This window comes from Gossypium hirsutum, chromosome D12 (assembly GCF_007990345.1).
Source record: "Gossypium hirsutum isolate 1008001.06 chromosome D12, Gossypium_hirsutum_v2.1, whole genome shotgun sequence".
In the NCBI taxonomy this organism is placed as follows: Eukaryota; Viridiplantae; Streptophyta; class Magnoliopsida; order Malvales; family Malvaceae; genus Gossypium; species Gossypium hirsutum.
Window position 1 is genome coordinate 17,502,075 of NC_053448.1, and position 11,599 is coordinate 17,513,673.

The 11,599-nt window shown below is 35.2% G+C and overlaps 1 non-coding gene across 1 annotated transcript; it reads right to left on the bottom strand.

Moving 5' to 3' along the window:
• Positions 1–10,388: 10,388 nt before the first annotated feature.
• On the bottom strand, positions 10,389–10,495 carry LOC121224726 (small nucleolar RNA R71). Its single transcript, XR_005922471.1, has one exon. It is a non-coding gene; the product is annotated as a small nucleolar RNA R71 (small nucleolar RNA).
• Positions 10,496–11,599: the final 1,104 nt, after the last annotated feature.

Consider the following 11,599-nt stretch of genomic DNA (forward strand, 5'->3'; position numbering starts at 1 on the left):
TACAATAAGTCACTCGAGGAGCATATGGAACATTTGAGGGAAGTGTTCCAAACTTTGAAGGAAAATGAGCTATTTGTCAAATAGGAGAAATGCTCATTTGCTCAACGAGAGGTGCCATTTTTCAACCACATTGTGGGAGGTGGCTAGATCCAGATGGATGAGAGCAAGATTCGGGACATTGTTGAGTGGGAGTCTCCAACCAAGGTGACAGAGTTGAGATTTTTCCTTGGGTTGGCAATTTACTATCGACGCTTTATCAAAGGCTACTCTAGAATTACCGCACCCTTCACGGACATGTTGAAAAAGGGTGAGAGGGCTTTTAATCAATTGAAGCAAGTGATGGTGGGGGAGCCCGTACTTGCATTATCGGATTACTCAAAGCCTTATAAGGTACGCACAGGTGCATCAAATTATGCCATTAGGGGAGTACTGATGCAAGATGGGCATCCAATTACTTTCGAGAGTCAAAAGCTTAATGAGACGAAGTGGAGATACACGGTCCAAGAAAAAGAGATGACCGTTGTGGTGCTTTGCTTGCGCACATGGAGGCATTATTTACTGGTTTCCAAGTTTGTGGTCCTTAACGATAACATTACCAACAGTTAATTTCTAACCCAAAAAAGTTGTCTCCCAAACAGGCTCGTTGGTAGGATTTCCTAGCTGAGTTTGATTTCACAATAGAGTATAAGCCAGGGAGTGCCAATATTGTGGCTGATGCACTTAGCCGAAAGATGGAATTTGTGGCAATCAGCCAACCCGATGGTTCCTTATTAGAGCGCATTCGAGAGGGATTGTCCCATGATCTCACAGCTAAAAGCTTGATGCTTGCCACGGAGGGGAAAACGAGGAGATTTAGGCTTGATGGAGAGTTGCTATACACTCATGGGCACCGTCTCTATGTGCCTCATTATGGGAAATTGCGCAAAGATGTCATGACTCGAGATGGGTGGGCCATCCAAGAATGCACCTTACCTTGGCCCTTTTAGAGGATCATTACTATTAGCCTCACATGGGTAATGATGTGGAGACCTATGTGAAAACTTGTTTAGTATGCCAACAAGACAAGGTTGACTTAAAGACTTCGACCGGTTTGCTACAACCCTTGCCCATTTTGAAAAGACCATGGGAAAGTGTATCCATGAAAGTCTGATGCATTTGCAAGTATTCTTGTTGTGGTGGACAGGTTTTCGAAGTATGCGACATTTAGTCCAGCTACCAAGGAGTGCCCTGCTAAGGAAGCAGCTCGTTTATTCCGTAGACATGTGGTGAAATATTAGGGAGTGCCACTATCTATTATCAATGATCGAGATAGGTGATTCATGGGCCTGTTCTGGATGGAGTTGTTCAAGTCAATGGGCTCGGACTTGAACTTTTCCACGAGCATGCATCCGTAAACTGATGGGAAAACTGAATGAATGAATGTGTTGTTAGAAACATATCTTCGACACTATGTGAATTCCACACAAAGGGATTGGCAAAAGTTGTTAGATGTGGCCCAATTTTCATACATCTTGCAGTGAAGTGGGGCCATGAATCAAAGTCCATTTGAGATAGTGATGGGCTAACAGCCACTCACACCCAATGCTGTTGCGACTCGCTATACAAGACCAAATCTAGTAGCTTATCAATTTGCAAAGGATTGGCAACAGAAGAATTACTTGGCTAGAGCTTGTTTGCACAAGGCAAGTAAGCTCAACAAGAAATGGGCCAATCAAAATTGAAGAGATGTGCAATTTCAGGTGGGTGACTCAGTCCTTGGCAAACTACACTTGATTTTTCGATATACGGGTTTGCACAAGGGGCTTTTGCGAAGGTATAAGGGGTCGTTTAGAGTTATAAAGAGAGTATGCAATGTAGCCTACAACCTTGAGTTGCCAGGAAAACTCAAAGTACGCCCAGTGTTTCATGTAAGCATGCTTAAGCTATTCTGTGGGGATCAAGAGGATCTGAATCGAGGCAAGTCCAAATGAGCACCAATGGGGGTAAAGGTATCTTACGACCATGAAGTTGAAAACATTGAGGCAGATTGTGTGATTAGATGAAAGTACCATCGGTCGCGGCATGAATGCTTAGTTCGATGGAAGGGACTTCTTGATAGTGAAGCAAGTTGGGAACCTACCGAGGCATTGTGGTAGTCCTAAGGAAAGATAGACTAGTTTCATGCTGAGGACGTGATGAGGGCGTCGCTAGAACAAGTGAAGGAGAATGTCATGGATTGCGTATAGGAGCCCGTAACCATGACGACCATGATGAACTTGTACGATCCATCATATTTGAAATAGGTCATTTGTCCCAATCGAACTGGTCTATTGCTTGGAGAGATTGAAAGCCCATCTTCGAAGCTTAGCAAATATGGAAGGTGATCTTCAAAGATTTGTGATCCTAGACATTAAATGTAATCTTTAGAAGATACAATTTTGTAATCTTAGAGATTTGATATCTAGATAGCTTTTAATCTTAGCCATTGATGTACTTTGATCTATACAATTGATTTTGGGGAGGCTCAGCTATAAATAGAATTGTAATTCATTCAGTAAATAATAGAATTTTAAGAACATTCACTCAAACTTTTCTCTCAAGTGTTCTTGCTTTTCTGTGGCTTTTGCTCATCTTTCAAGTTTGTTCTTACTTCGTTCTTCTACTGTTCTTCGTGGGTGCCTTAGAGGAGTTCTGTTGAATCCTTAATTGCTGCGAGTTAGGCTGACTTAGGCAATTTTGAGTGAAGAAACTGCCTAAGGCCGCACGGATTGCTTGTGAAAACTCTATGTCCGTGACACCAACATGTGGTCGAAACCACTACTATCTCATATCTCATATAAATGCTCTCTTTCGAGCCGTAAATGGGTCTGCTTACTCAATCTGCTAGTCAAGATGTAGTTACACGATGCTACTTACGCAAGCTGTCAAGTAACTGCAACACATGCCAGAAAACTCAGCCACTGGTAGGACGTACAAGACCAGCACCCAAAATATGAGAACCCCTAATGACATGTCATTTGTATTCTATCTATTCCTATGGTCAACTAGGATCCGAAAGTTGCCGAATCTTTGTTGGATGTTTCCATAGAGTTGTATTACCATAATATAACCTAAATGCATTTAAGTCGAACATAATTCAATGCTACTCAAATGTACGAACTTACCTCGAACACGAACGAAGAAATACGATCAATTAGTCCAACACTTTTTCTTTTCCCTAATCTAAATCAGCATGTTGATTTTCTTGATCTATATAATCAAATTTAACTCAATCAAACTTCATTCTATTCAATTTAATCCAAAAAAAATCATGTTTTGGCAAAATGACACTTTTACCCCTAATAATTTTGAATTTATTACAATTTAGTCCCTAAGCTTATAAAATGAAATTCATGCAATTTGACACCAACTCACTATAGCCAAATATTACTTAGGCCCCTAGCAAGCCCTACATTTCATTTATATCACAATTTTACCATGAATAATTTTCTATTTTTCAATTTAATCCCAAATTGACAAATTCATTAAAATTTCCTTTACAGAAGTTGTTCAACTATCATCAAACATTCATTTTCATACATCAAACAACAAAAACAACTAACATACGTTCATGGTAAAACCCTAAACTTTTAAAAATTTTACAAATTAGTCCCCGGGCTAGCTAGATTAAGCTACGACTCCAAAAACATAAAAATCATTAAAAACAAGACTAAAAATCACTTACATACACTAGGAAGTGTTGGCCGAATGCTTGGATGATTAAAAATGGTGATTTTCTTCCTTAGAAATTTGGCTAGAAAGAAGATCGACAAGGTAATTTGGTTTTATTTTACTTATGTTGTTTATTTAATTATTAAATTACTTATATAACCTTACTTAATCCCATTAATAATGTCCAAACTTGTCCACTACTAATTTTAATGCTCTATTTACAACATAAGGACTCATACTTTAATGTTAAATGGCTATTAGAACATAACTTTTGCACTTTATGCGATTCAGTCCTTTTTACCTAATTAAGAATGCAAAAGGTAAAATTTCTTAACAAATTTTTTATACGATCTACTATCATGCTGCAGGCATTAAAATAATAATAAAATAAATTTTTTCGACATCAAATTTGTTATCCTAAAACCACTATTTTGATTTCACTAAAAACGGGATGTTACAAGTTATCTTTCTCTCAATGTAAATATTCTTACAATGTCAATTATCATCAATTTGAAATAAGACAATCAACAAGCTAATATTTTCTTGTGACAATTTTGCTATGCATGCAAAACATGAAAGATAGAAACATAAAAGATATAATAGTGAAACGTGAAATTAACCTTATTTATTTATTCATTGTTCAAATACAAAGGAAACAATTATATGTCTACTACAATATGGGCACATTTCTCATCACGTTTACTAATTTATTTTTTATGGAAATTGTATATAAATATTAATTGTTGAAGTAATATATATTACGACATGAAATAAAATACTTTAAAATCTTTTCTCGTATGAAATAAAATACTTTAAAATCTTTTCTCGTACCTTGTAAACAAACCGTTTCTTTTTGAAAATATTATAATTAACAAGTGGACGGAGAAAAAGTTAAATGAAAAAGTAACAGAAATAAAAATAAAGTGATTCAAACAAACCATACGATATGGTACAAAAGAAACCAATTTAATAAATTTGTTGCATTGACTGTAAATAAGTGTATATTTGGGATGTAAAATAAAGTATACAATTTGATGTTAATAAAAGTGGAACAAGTATATTATGGTTGGAAACATTGATTACAACGTGGATTAAAATTTAACAAACTAAAGAATGAAGTATTTGAGAAAAATGAAAAATAACATAATCATCGGCATCCCGAATGTGTACCACAATTGAGTGGGCGTCGGGTACGCCTAGGGTTCCTTCGAACAAGTTGGGGTGGCAGCTCCTCATCCTCTTCATCTTTATCTTCACATGAACCTCAATGTTGATCTCTATATTCATGTCCTTCCTCTGTGGTTAATTGTGTTTGGGTCCTAGCCGCCCATCATACATCCATACCGTATGAATAGGCAGTTGCGAGGATGACACACCTCGATAGAACAACGATGTTGTGGATGTTTGTGTAACATCCTAAAAATCGAGGGTTAGTAGAATCAGGTTTCTAAATCTAGAAGAGTGGTCATGCCTTAATTTTTGAGTTTATCTTTGCATTTTTAGGAAATAAATGAGGTATTGTTTTGTTGGTTAAGTGTTCGTGAAATGTTCTTCGAAACCCAAGTTCAAATCCCTTCTCTTGCATCATTTTATTATTTTACAAATTTTGCCTTAAACCCTTGTATGTGACATGCCTTGCTTTTAAAATAAATATTGCAAAATTATTTCAAGAATAAGGAAAAGCCTAATGATTAAAACGACTATGAGAAAGCATAAAAATTAAATGAGGTCCCAAGTTTGAATCCTTTCCCTTGCAAAATAATTAAATTTTGCAAAAAAAAAATTTGTGTGTGTGTCATCCATACCCTTGAACCCTAAGTATAAATACAATCTTTTATTGTATTTTCATCATTTAATTTAATTTTTCCTTACCTTAGTTGTTCACCCTCTTCCTCTCCTATTTTCTCTTCAATTTTCTTTCTTTCTCCCATTGTTGTCGTCACCTACACCTCTCATTTTACCATCTTTTTCTTCTTCTTTTTGCATCAAGATTGTGCAACATCTACTTTAATCTATTAATGTCATTTATCCTCATCTAAATCAGCCCCAAATCTAAAATCTTGAACACCAAGATCGATCCTGAACGTTGCCATGAAAGTGTCAGTGTCGTTTCTCCGAACTAGCTTGGCTAATATCTCTTTTCTCTTCAATTTTTCATTAATCTTGTCAATTAAAAACCAAAATTTCTAGATATGGAATTTTGGGGATTTTAAATGATTTCAAATGTATTTTTCTAGATTTTAATGAGATCTCAAACCATTTTAAAATTCAACCCTAATTTTGGCCACAATGGGTGGTGGCTATTTTGTTTATTGGGTCTTACCCATATTTTTCCAGAATTAATTTTTGTTCTTGAATCCTCCTAGTCAACCTTTAATCACATGTTAATTAGGAAGAGACATTCTTGATCAATTAGCCAATCGGATCCCACAAATCGTGAAGCTTAAGTTCAATTAAGGATAACTAGTTTGTTATTTCGACATAGTCGTTGGTAAAGGTTATGAATTGATTAAATGAAGGAATTTAATAATTATTATATACTTATTTTCTAGTATATTATTGAATTAGGTGCTGACCCAAATGCCCCAAATTATCCGTAAAGGTGAAGAACGATTGTACGTACGGTCCGCATCGATAAAATGTAAGGAATCTAACTAGTTTGGATTCATAAAATAATTATAATTTCAACGATTGGCTTGAACTCATAAGTGGGTGTTTGGGGGCTGGTTTAATGCAAAATTGATTGAATTTAAACTTAATTTTTGTTTAGGTTCATTTAAGGAATTATTAAGGAAAATTGGAAGATTCACTAGTGTGCTGAGATGAAGCGAAAAATAAGGTATGGGTCCTAAACTCATAAAATTGTTTAAAAATGTTAAATATCATGTTATATTTAATCAATTAGCTTGCCGATTGGATTGGCTTAATAGCCAAATTATTTATTTTGTGAGTGGTTGAACCAAGTATGTTTCGAGCCTTAAAAGATTGACATGTTCGCAAAATTGCTAGTTTGATAGTATGAATGTGTGATTGAGTTTTTAATTGCATATTTGAGTTATGAGATATGATAATGTTTGACTAAATGATATAATATGTTGAGATATTAAGCTTATGTATGATTTAAATGCATGAGATATTTGTTATATTGTGTACTGAAAAGGGTGCTATTTATGCACAATGAAAATCCGTAAAGTATGTGAAATTGTGTAACACCCCTAACCCGTATCCGTTGCCGGAATAAGGTTACGGAGCATTACCAAAAATTTAAAACTCAAAACATTCGATTAAAAACATTTCATAAATCATGGTAATATCAATCAATCTCATGCATAATGTCCCTTATTCGAGCCCTCGAGGCCTTAAAAATACTATAGAAACGATTCGGGACTAAATTAGAAACATTTAAAACATCATAGAAAAAGAATTTCTTTTTACACTGCAGGGGTCACAGGGCCGTGTAGGCATTCCAATTAGGGACACACGGTCGTGTCCCAACCTATGTTCATGCTCATGTAACTCTCTGACTTGGGTCACATGGTCGAGCCACATGCCCGTGTGCCAGGCCGTGTAACTCTAGAAATGGCCTCACACGCCCATGTACCAGGGCTTGTGCAAGGCTATGCAATTTCCTGACTTGCAACCCTTGAAGTCTACAGGGGACACACAGCTAAGACACATATCCATGTGGACAAGAAATAGGCCATTTTCAAGTCATTTCCTTCACCCAAATCATGCACACACATACAAGCAATTTGCACCCATTTCAAGAATTCAAAATGTACCTAAAACATGCATAATGAAACTAGATCAATATGGTACCTATTCATACAACCAATATGCCAAAAGGCACCTCAATTCACATAACATTAAATATACTTAAACATAAGCATAACTTATCCATTTATCAACTCAACATTTGCAACCTAATTCCATACCAAATCCTACCATAATGGCCACATACCAAGATCACATTCAAACATACCAAAAAAGCCATTCAATACATATCATCAGTAACCATTTCAACATTAGCCAACAAGCTCCAAAATGTCAAAATGTCATTAACTAAAGTACCTTATTTACAAACTAAACATATTGGCTATTTTGTCAAGTACAAAACACATATACATACCATCATAACCATGACTCAAAAACATCAAAATCTATTGATATAAACTGAAAAATATATAGGATTTTTCCTATATAATTCATTACCTTTTTACTTAAATTTGTTGTTAAAAAAAGTAATTGTTTAATAAATTAATGAAATATGCGAAAATATGAAATTAGGACATAGAAATTATTAAAATGTGATTTTATACTTTATTATATAGTCTTCATGCATAAAATGGCTTATTTTATATTAATTTGAGCATATTAGATTTTTTAAGCTATAAAGTGGGCCATGCATGATTAAATTAAATAATAAAATATAAAGTTACATTTAATAATTCATTATTAATATTTCATTAATAAATTAGGTTTTAATTAATTAAGTAAATTGATTAATTAAAGTGGTTAAATTATATTATTTGGTTCTCTAAACTATCTATTATTTTTGGACAGGTCTGAGGGTTTTCTTCTAATTGCAAAACCGTCCAAATTGGGGACCAAGTCAACCCAATTTTTAGCTGCACAAGGATGTCATAAACCATTTTTTGGTTTAATTATACAAAGTCCTTGAAGAGTTAAAGAAATTAGAGATTTTCCCAAAGATTTGCTAATGACCGAGTCTTAGTCCTGAGTTGCTGTGGCACTCAAATTGGCCAAAAATCAAGGAAAAATTAGCCACATTTACTCAATTCATGGTCGGCCACTCTTGGAGGAAGTTTCAAAGGATGGACACTCCTATTTTTAGCAAACTAGCTTCCTTGCCTCACCTATAAATAAGAGCTCATTTCTCACTTTTTCAATCATCCCTTAACCCATCATCTCTAACTCATTCATCATTCTCTCAACTCTTTTAGCTGTCTTTCCCCTTCATCATCCTTGCATAAGGATTTTAGCAATTAAGCCTCTTAAAGAACCCTTGGTCGGCCACCTTAGAAAGCCATCAACAAAGGAGCAACGCAAAGAAGTGAAGGAGTGTCGTCAGTCAGAGTCTTGGGTGACAGCCACTCTGAATTGGGTTTAATCTTTCTTTTCTTTAAATTTAATTTAAAGATGTTTGCTATGTGTTCTTTTTTCTTGTTTACAACAATGATAGCTTAATTTTATTTAAGCTATGATGATTATTTTGATTAAATAATTTTTATTTGATTCATGCTTATAATGTTTGTGCCTCAATCGATCATGTTTTCAATTAAAATCAAGTCTGTCTTTCGTTCATACGTGATTGAAATGCACCTGAATTAGCTGAGCAATCCTAACCAGACGAAGGCTAATGGAAGCATAATTGAAATGTGCATGCTCAATATAGATCCTAACCCGATTGAATTGTAGGTTGCATAACAACTCTAACCAAGCTCTATTATCTGCATAGTTTTTAGATTTGTGTGATTAAATTGTTTCAAACCTAACACGTCCCTATTACCTCACACGAATGCTAAGAAACCCTTAGTAAATAAGGATCAGTAAAATGCGTATTTACTAAGTAAAGGATTCCGAAAGGACCTAATGTGGTTTCCAAACTCATGAAAGATCGAGTTGCCATGGAATGCTTTTCTGAATGTTATTAAGCATGTTGATAATAAATTGGGTTTAATTAAAGTAATTATCCTAGTTTATTTATGTTATAATTGTTGCAAATTGTGTTTAATTTTACTAAAATCTATTTCATTCATATAGTTTGCATACTTAGGATAATTTGCATTAGCGATCATTGCATTTAGTTTAATATATTTTAATCACCACTTCTCAACTATATTGTGTTTTTATTTACCAAATTGTTAATATAATTTTACAAATTAAGTGACTTAGCACAAATACAATCCCTGTGGCCATGATAACTCGATGCTTACTTATTACTTGATAACGGCCATGTACACTTGCACAAACCTCAGCGTTACAAGTTTTTGGCACCGTTGCCGGGGGATTGTCAACTATTGCCATAGTCATTTTTTTCGTGAAATTATTTATTTTCAATTTGATTTATTTCTAACATTACTAACTTATTTTTTTAATTTTTGTGATTGTCTTCTCAAGTGTTTATGAGCATAGATTGAATTATCGATTTACTCCTTGTAGACCCTGAAATTGAGCGAACTTTTAGACAAAGAAGACGTGAACGAACAGCTCAAAGACAAGTCGAGATGGACCATGGAAATCAAAATCAAGACCAAGGTAATGAAGCTGATCATGTACAAAATCCTATCCTCATTGCTGATGATAGGGATCGATGCATCAGACAATATGCTGTGCCACTTTTCAGTGATTTAAACCCAGGAATTAGAAGGTCAGATATTGAGGAAACCCAGTTTGAATTGAAACCAGTGATATTTCAAATGCTACTAACTGTGGTTCAATTTAGTGGTATGCCCACGAAATATCCAAATCTCCACCTTCGATTGTTTATGGAGGTGAGTGATTCATTCAAGATAGCCGGTGTGACTGAAGACGCATTGAGGTTGAAGTTGTTTTCATACTCATTGCGAGATTGAGCACGAGCATGGCTCAATTCATTGCCACCAAGTTCCATAACTACATGGCAAGAATTAGCAGCGAGATTTTAGGTTAAGTATTTCCCACCTAGCAAAAACGCTAAGTTGAGGAACTAGATCATAGCTTTCTAACAATTGGATGACGAGTCTTTGTATGAGGCTTGGGAACGATTCAAGGAGTTACTTCGTAAGTGTCCTCATCATGGGATTTGTCACTATATTTAGTTGGAGACATTCTATAATGGTCTCAATGCACATACAAGATTGATGGTAGATGCTTCCGTGAATGATGCAATTTTGTCTAAGTCTTATAATGAGGCTTATGAGATCATCACGAGGATCGCGAGTAATAACTATCAATGGCCAACAAATCAAACAGCTTCAGGAAGACACGTAGCTGAAGTTCATGAAGTTGACTCTTTCACTTTGTTATCAGCTTAGGTATCGTCTATTTCCTCTATGTTAAAATAGTTAACCGCTAATAGTACTAATAAGTTTGTAGCTCAGCTACCAAGTCCGTTTGAAGTAGTTTCATGTGTGTACTGTGGGGAAGGTCATTCTTTTGAGAATTGTCCATCAAATCTCGAGTTAGTGTATTATGTGGGGAACCAATATCAAAATAGGAGTAGACAAGGACCCTAGTCCAACTTCTACAATCCTTCGTGTCGTAATCATTCTAAATTTTCTTGGACCAACCAAGGAAATGGACCGAACAACAACTTATTGTAGCAAAGACCCAATCAATCTCAAGGGTTTAATCAGCAAGCTCCAAAACCACCTCAAGCTTAGGCATCAAATAGTTTGGAGAACTTGTTGAAAGTGTACATAGCAAAGAATGACGCTTTGATCGAAAGCCAAACAACAACAATAAAAAATTTTGAAAACTAAATGGGTTAGTTGGCTACGGAGCTTCGTAATAGACCGCAAGGAACCTTGCCAAGCAATACTAAGAATCCAAGGAATTTTGGTAAAGAACATATCAAGGTAGTGGCATTACGAAGTGGTAAGACTTTGGAACCCCGATTGATTGATGTCGAAGATGAGCATGTTGAAAAAGAGGGAAGTCAACTAAATGTTGAAGTTCGTACACCAAAGAAATCAGAATCTATAAAGTCTGACAAGGTAAACCTAGACTTAGTGAATTCAGTTATTTTAACATGTTCTTTGGATACAGATTTACCTACTCAAAAAAGTTGTCCAATTCAACCAAAAGTTTCATCACCTCCATATTTGCAAAGATTGTAGCAACACAAGCAGAAACAGGAGGTGTAATTCAAGAAGTTTTAGGATGTTCTGAAGTAGTTACACATCAA